Genomic DNA, 6819 nt, shown 5'->3' on the forward strand with positions numbered 1-6819 from the left:
TGTGCTTATTCTGATGATCTGATCTTGTGTACTTGTGTACAGAACAGTTCCTCTCAAAATAAATACGTAAGTAAATCATATCGTTGCTCTGAGAAGATGCATATCCTAACCACTCCGGTGTAAACAAGGTCTGCCAGTGATCTCCTACGCCAAACGTAGATGCCTCCGGATGCGCCCGCTTGACCTCGACGCCCTCGGCCCTATCTATCTATCTTCTCGAGACTTCCATCTCCTTCTGTGTGATTAAGGTCTTCATTGTAGCTCCCACTTCTTTTCCCCATCTGCCGTCGGTGAAGGGAACTAGGACTCCAGAAGGGACGAGCTGTCCCTTTTGTTTGATGCAAGCCTCCTGTGTATCTTCTTCCTCCCGGGCTCTCTCGAGATAGGACTCCAGAAGGGACGAGCTGTCCCTTTTGTTTGATGCAAGCCTCCTGTGTATCTTCTTCCTCCCGGGCTCTCTCGAGATAGGACTCCAGAAGGGACGAGCTGTCCCTTTTGTTTGATGCAAGCCTCCTGTGTATCTTCTTCCTCCCGGGCTCTCTCGAGATAGGACTCCAGAAGGGACGAGCTGTCCCTTTTGTTTGATGCAAGCCTCCTGTGTATCTTCTTCCTCCCGGGCTCTCTCGGTCTCGGCCTTTTGTTTATACCGTTGTTCTTCGACGGAGATAACTATATATTCTGATTCCCGTCACTCCCGTATATACGTGGCCAGAAGGGGTATATACATACGATACATGATACGTCGATCGGTACCTCTAGGACAGGTCCAGGGGTCGGCGTGCATGGCAGGAAGTATGGGTGCACGCAAGAATTAGCTCTTGGCGCATGCAGCGAGACATAAACCCGCTGCACCGCGTCCCTGTCGACGATGAAACCAGTGCGCTCTACGCCTCTAAAATTTCAAATTTTGCTTTCAGAAACAGAAGACCGCGATCGATGCAGCAACTAGCCAGTAGTTAATTAGTGACATAGGCGGATAGGCCCGGCCAGTACGTTGCCGTCAGAACCGCGATGGCCGCTCGTTGCGTTGCACCGCAGCTACAGCTAGTTCACACACTTGCTTGTCGCCATGCGGCGGTGAATTCAACCGGACACCCGTCACATTCCCTGTGGCTATCCGGCGTGCTGCACGACCCAGTGCACGTGGGTGATCCAGTGCACCTACCGGTCCGGCCTCGGGGTGCCAGTGAACGAATGGATATCTTGTGCTAGGGCAGGACAGACACATCTTGACTGATTCGATCCGATTGATCGTGTGCTCTTCGATAGCTCGAGGGCCGGCATCCATCCGTCTCGGCAGGATTCGATTCTACAGTATCGGACTAACAAATCGCACACGCGCGGCGCGTGCTACTTCATGTCGAAACGAGAAACACGCAGTGGCAGAGTATCACTAGACAACTAGCCGGAAAGAAAAACACAACAACTCGTGTATCTATGTAGTACTGTGTGTGTGGTGGTTCGGCTGGTCTCCATCCATCAATTACATTACATGTCGACAGGTTTATGATCTACTCTCGAATTAACAAATCACGCCCGCCGTGTATTATCACTGCATAACACGCCAAAAAAAAGACAGATCGGCAGAGAAATCACCTATAAAGTTGAATGAATCACCCAAAAAGTTACAACCTAGAGCCCTAGACAAACAAAAAATTATGCAGAGAAATCACCTAAATCAACAGCAGCCATGGGTTGTTTAGGTGGGGTGCGCGGCCTCGATCCCATGCAAGCACACAGCTCATAGATGGCCAACAGCAGCCATGGGTTCTCCTATTTGGAAAGCTATTATGAAGGTGAAAGAGGTGTATTTGGCAGGTAGACAAGTGATGCTGAACTCTGGCAACATAGCTAGAGTGTGGAAAGACACGATCAGGGGCGGGGCCCCTTTGCAAACCCAATTCCCTACCTTGTACAGTATCTGCAATTACCAGGAAATCACGGTGGTTGATTTCAAAAATTTTGAAGGTGGGGATCTCCTTAGGAGACGCCTGCACCCTCCTCTTGCAGATCAGTGGAAGGACCTCGTTAAGGTGGTGAACTCCTGGCCCTTGTCTAATGAATCTGATCAGGTTGTTTGGGCCTTGGGAAAAAAGAAACGGTTCTCGACCAAATCAATTTACCCCTATTTGGAAAGACACCTGGCAGGATGTGATTATAGGTGGATTTGGAAAGCCAAGATCCCCCTTAAAATTCAAATTTTTCTATGGCACCTTTTCCAAGATGCTATCCTGACTAGAGAAGTCGTGAAGAAACGGAACTGGGCTGGTAATCCCAGGTGCTCATTTTGCAGAGAGGTTGAAACATCACAACATCTTTTTTTCACATGCCATGTTGCTCGTGTAGCCTGGAGGATGGATCTATGCCCGAACAACATTTGGCAATACTTTTCCTGGTGCTATGTTTTCCTCCCGGTTGGGGCTAGGTTCTATACCTTTGGCTTGGCAGCGGTTTGCTGGGCGATTTGGAACTGCCGTAACCAAGCGACGTTCGAGCAGGAAAAACTTAAGACTCCATTTAATGTGATATATTCTGCTTGTGCTTTTTTGACATACCGGGCAGGTTTGATGGCTGGTGAGGACCGTGAAGCCATGGAGAGGGGAGCCAAGATGCTCGGGACTAATGCTTCGACGATGATGCGAATCTATGCGGCTCCAGCAGAAGTAGCTATGGAGTGAGGTCGCTTTGACAGGGCTGTGGTGTGGGGGTGCTTCTCTCCCTCCCGGGTGGTTTTGGTGTTATGTTACTGTTGGTCTTTGCTCTCGCGTGAGCGTCTATCTGCTCAAAATGTGAGCCTTTTGGGGTCGTTAGCTGCTGTTGGCTTCCTTTATGCAGGGTCAAAACTGTTTTAGTCTGATAGGTGTAGCTTGATCTATGGTGTCACTGGGTTTTCATCCCACAGTGGGTTGCTCGACGACGAGTGCTCGCGGTTATTTTTCCAGTGGTGCTTTGAATTCGCTCTCCCCTTTCTAGCCTCCTTAAGTCAGTCGGTATCCTGGGTAGTTTGATGATACTGAACTTTGTGTATTTCCGTTATGATAAGTAATGGAAAGGGGATGCGCCTGGTTCAAAAAAAAAACCTTTAGAATGCATGCTTTCCTGGATAGAAATGGACTCTGCAGCAATGCTAGTGATACATGCTGAAATTTTTCTGAGAATGTAGAAACCCAGGAAGCAACAAACTACACTGCCAAATTTAAGAATAGGTGCAAGACAAGGAATAATTGATCCAGTGTGAAAAAGAAATAGCCATGACACTGTTCTCACATAGATATGTAAATTCTATCCATTTTTTTGTTCGCACGCAACAAAAAATATTATTAAGTGTAAGGAAAATGTAATGGGTGCATGGAAAACAATAATTTCTGCTTCAAACATGTTAGTTACAACACAAACAGTTGTTGCATTACAAGAAAGAGACTGTATGGTATATGAAGCAAGTAAATATTCATAACAGCGTTGTTGTATGTTGGGAAAGAGCAACTTGCAAGACTAAACAGATTCCTTACAATCACAAGGAGAATAACAAGGTCAGTCTAAGCTTTTTTTTAAGGCCAGTCTAAGCTGTTCAGAATGCATACAAAAGAGGCATAATCCGCAGTTTCTCTTTGACAACAAGGATACTAAATGTTGTGCTGCAGAAAAACAGTCAGAAAATGGCAAGGATTTATACCATTGTCAACAGGCATCTGGAAGTTGGATGTGCACGGATTTGGTGAACACGACCTCGATCAACGGATCCGGTGACGGTTACCTCATTCTGCATGAATCCAGCTATGATAAGTTGGATCTATGGAAGGGACGATCATGGCAACGACGCCATTATTACAGATTGACACGCAGGAACGCATGTTGCGGGACAAGGTATACATCAGCTGTATCTAGATATCAGAACAATTCCTTGACTGGATGTAAAAGTGTTAGGACAACAAATGCATCGTTCTTCAGTCTTTTAGTCCCGAGACTTTAGTTATATATCAGTCTTAAGACCCTCTTATTTTTCTCTCTTCATCAATCAGTGTTTTTAGTCATATTCCCTAAAAGAAATGTCCTTACTGTATTCTTTCTTTAGTCTATTTGGTTTTTTTAAACGATATGATCTCATTCCATAAATTGTAGGCATTGGTGAACAATATGGATGATGCACGTGAACGGATTGGCACTGCCATCTCCACTACATTGAAGGAGATCAAGCCCATTTCCATCAGCATCAACTAGAACCTCCCCTCGACCTGCATCCTTGTCCTTTCTTTTTTATCTCCCCGAAGTAAGTTGGCATGCTCCCTGTTCGTGCATAAGGACGATAAAATGGATATGGGTTTGGTATTACTGATGTTGATGAACTGCTCATTTGCCATACTTTCAAAATAGATGAGCCTGAAAGGAACTAAGAGAAATGACTATTCATTTACCAGTCTTGTCATTCTCTGTATTGTCAATTTGTCATTCGACCGATGCTTAAATGTATTAGTAGACAAAATGACATGTTTATTGATCAGCTATGATATGTGTTTCCATTGTCTACTTGCCGCTTTCTGAGGGGCAGATTTTAGCATGAGAAGATTTTGCAAAAACATAGCGGTGCTCTTGCTCTGATGGAAATTCAGAGTAGGGTGTTCCAAATTATTCCTCTGTAAAGAAATATAAGAGCGTTTAGATCACTAAAGTAGTGGTCTAAATGCTCTTATATTTCTTTACGGAGGGAGTAGATTGATTCACGTATGAATTTGTGACTGAGTTTTATGCTCAGAGCTAGATACCTGCTCTCCACTCTTCACCTATCCTAGAACTTGCATTTCATTTTTTGTGTTGCTATAATATGTCCACTAATCGGTATTCTAGCTGAAAGTTTCAAAGTTGTCAATTGTTTTCGAAACTTGGTTCGCCAAGTAGCTGGTCCTTTCTTGGGACATATTTTTTGTGTCTTTTCCCCATTTTGTCTTCTATTTTGTCATACACAGTTCAATTAGCTAATTGTCATTATGTCATAGCAAACTTGTGCAACCTATTGCTGCTCTGCCATGGGTCACATGGCCATCCTTCATACACCGCTTCACTAGGACTAACACTGAAGTACAGATGATGGTATGTATGTTTTCACTATTTCCTCAGTTGATCTTTTTGTTTTTCCATGGTTTTCTAACTGGGGTTCTCACACATTTCTTTTGTGTGTACATTATGGGGCACCTAGAAAATTCCAAAATAAGTTGAGTCTTGTTTGGACACCCCGAAGCACAAGCTGGCGAGACTAAGGTTGGGCAAAGAGAGCTTCAGGAGGACCGAGTATGACACATCACTCGACAGTCGCATATTCTTCAAGTAAGGATGAAAGAAGTGCCTCACGAGACATGGCATGAGGTTGGCACTGTTGTACTAATTACATTTAAGACCATCACCAACAAAGAGTTGGAGATTATAGTCATCCTTTTATGTCCTCTGAGAAAATCATGTTGGACAAGTTCCAAGCTTTCATGAGTTATTTAGTCATTTCACTGCGTTTTTTTAACCATGAAGGAGAACTGCATGTGAACTTCACGGATACGAGAAGAAAAGGATAAAGGCACGTACAAAGTTCAATTCCTCTTTTGTTTATTTTGTTTCCTCTTTGTCTACATACTGGTTTTTGAACTATGTTTTGTGAATCGAATGTATATAGACATGTTTTAGTGTGTTTGTTCACTTATTGCAATCCATATGTAGTCTATATTAAAATATTCAAACACATATTATATTTATGAATGAAGGAAGTATTTTTACAATTGTCATATATGGTTATAATATTAGTCGAGACGTGTGTTGCACGTGCATACTTATTAGTCAGATTAACAAATCACACACGAGCGGCGTGTGCTACTTCTTGTGAAAACGGGAAACACACAGCGACAAAGTATCACTAGACAACAAGCCGGAACAAAACACAACAACTCGTGTATCCGTGTAGTACTCTGTGTGTGGTGGTTCGGCTGGTGTCCATCCATCAATTACATTACATGTCGACAGGTTTATGATCTACTCTAGGATTAACAAATCACGCTCGCCCGTGTACTATCACTGCATAACACGCCCAAAAAAAAGACAGATCGGCACATGGGAACAAATCCATATAAAAATTTGAAAATGGTTCACCCGCGGTAAAAAAAAAGCTCTACCCATGGGTTCATACTAGGTTCAATTCGTTGTTTTGTCGACTCTTGGCAATGTTATTTCTGTAAACATACCTTACTAGGGTACAATCATGCTATTAAGCCTACCGTCGTACATGATTTGAAGAACTCAACTGTGTGCGATGTCTTGCACACAGTCTATGCAAAAAAATAAAGTGCAATGTAGCAAACATCACACATAGTTTCAAATATAGCAAATGAACCTTGAAAATTCCAAATTTAATAGATATAATTCAAACTTGAACTATGTGTAAAAGAAAATTTGCACCAAAATGGTTTGAAATATCATATTTACGGTCTTGGTTATATTTGTATGACTTATACACAAGAAACGAAAAGAAATTTCAAAGCTCTCTGTGGCAAGACTCAACCACAAACATAGAGTTTTTTTTAGTTCTAAAATATGTAAATGAAGTTTGAAAGACATGAGCTTGTCATTGTGCCATGATATGGCCTCGGTAGCCCGTGTTAAAAGTTGAGAACATTTAGACAAATTTGTGATGTACATTGCTTAGAAACTGAACCATCTCCAAAGAAGAATCGTAGTTCCGATAGGGAATGTGTTAAGTTTGAAGGCGAGATGACATTTCCTTCATCGTTTGTACTTGAAACATTCTCTACACTCATAGAAAGGATCGATATAGTTGACTAGAGG

Source organism: Triticum urartu, chromosome 1A (genome assembly GCF_056163025.1).
Source record: "Triticum urartu cultivar PI428250 chromosome 1A, HENAU_Tu73, whole genome shotgun sequence".
NCBI lineage: Eukaryota > Viridiplantae > Streptophyta > Magnoliopsida > Poales > Poaceae > Triticum > Triticum urartu.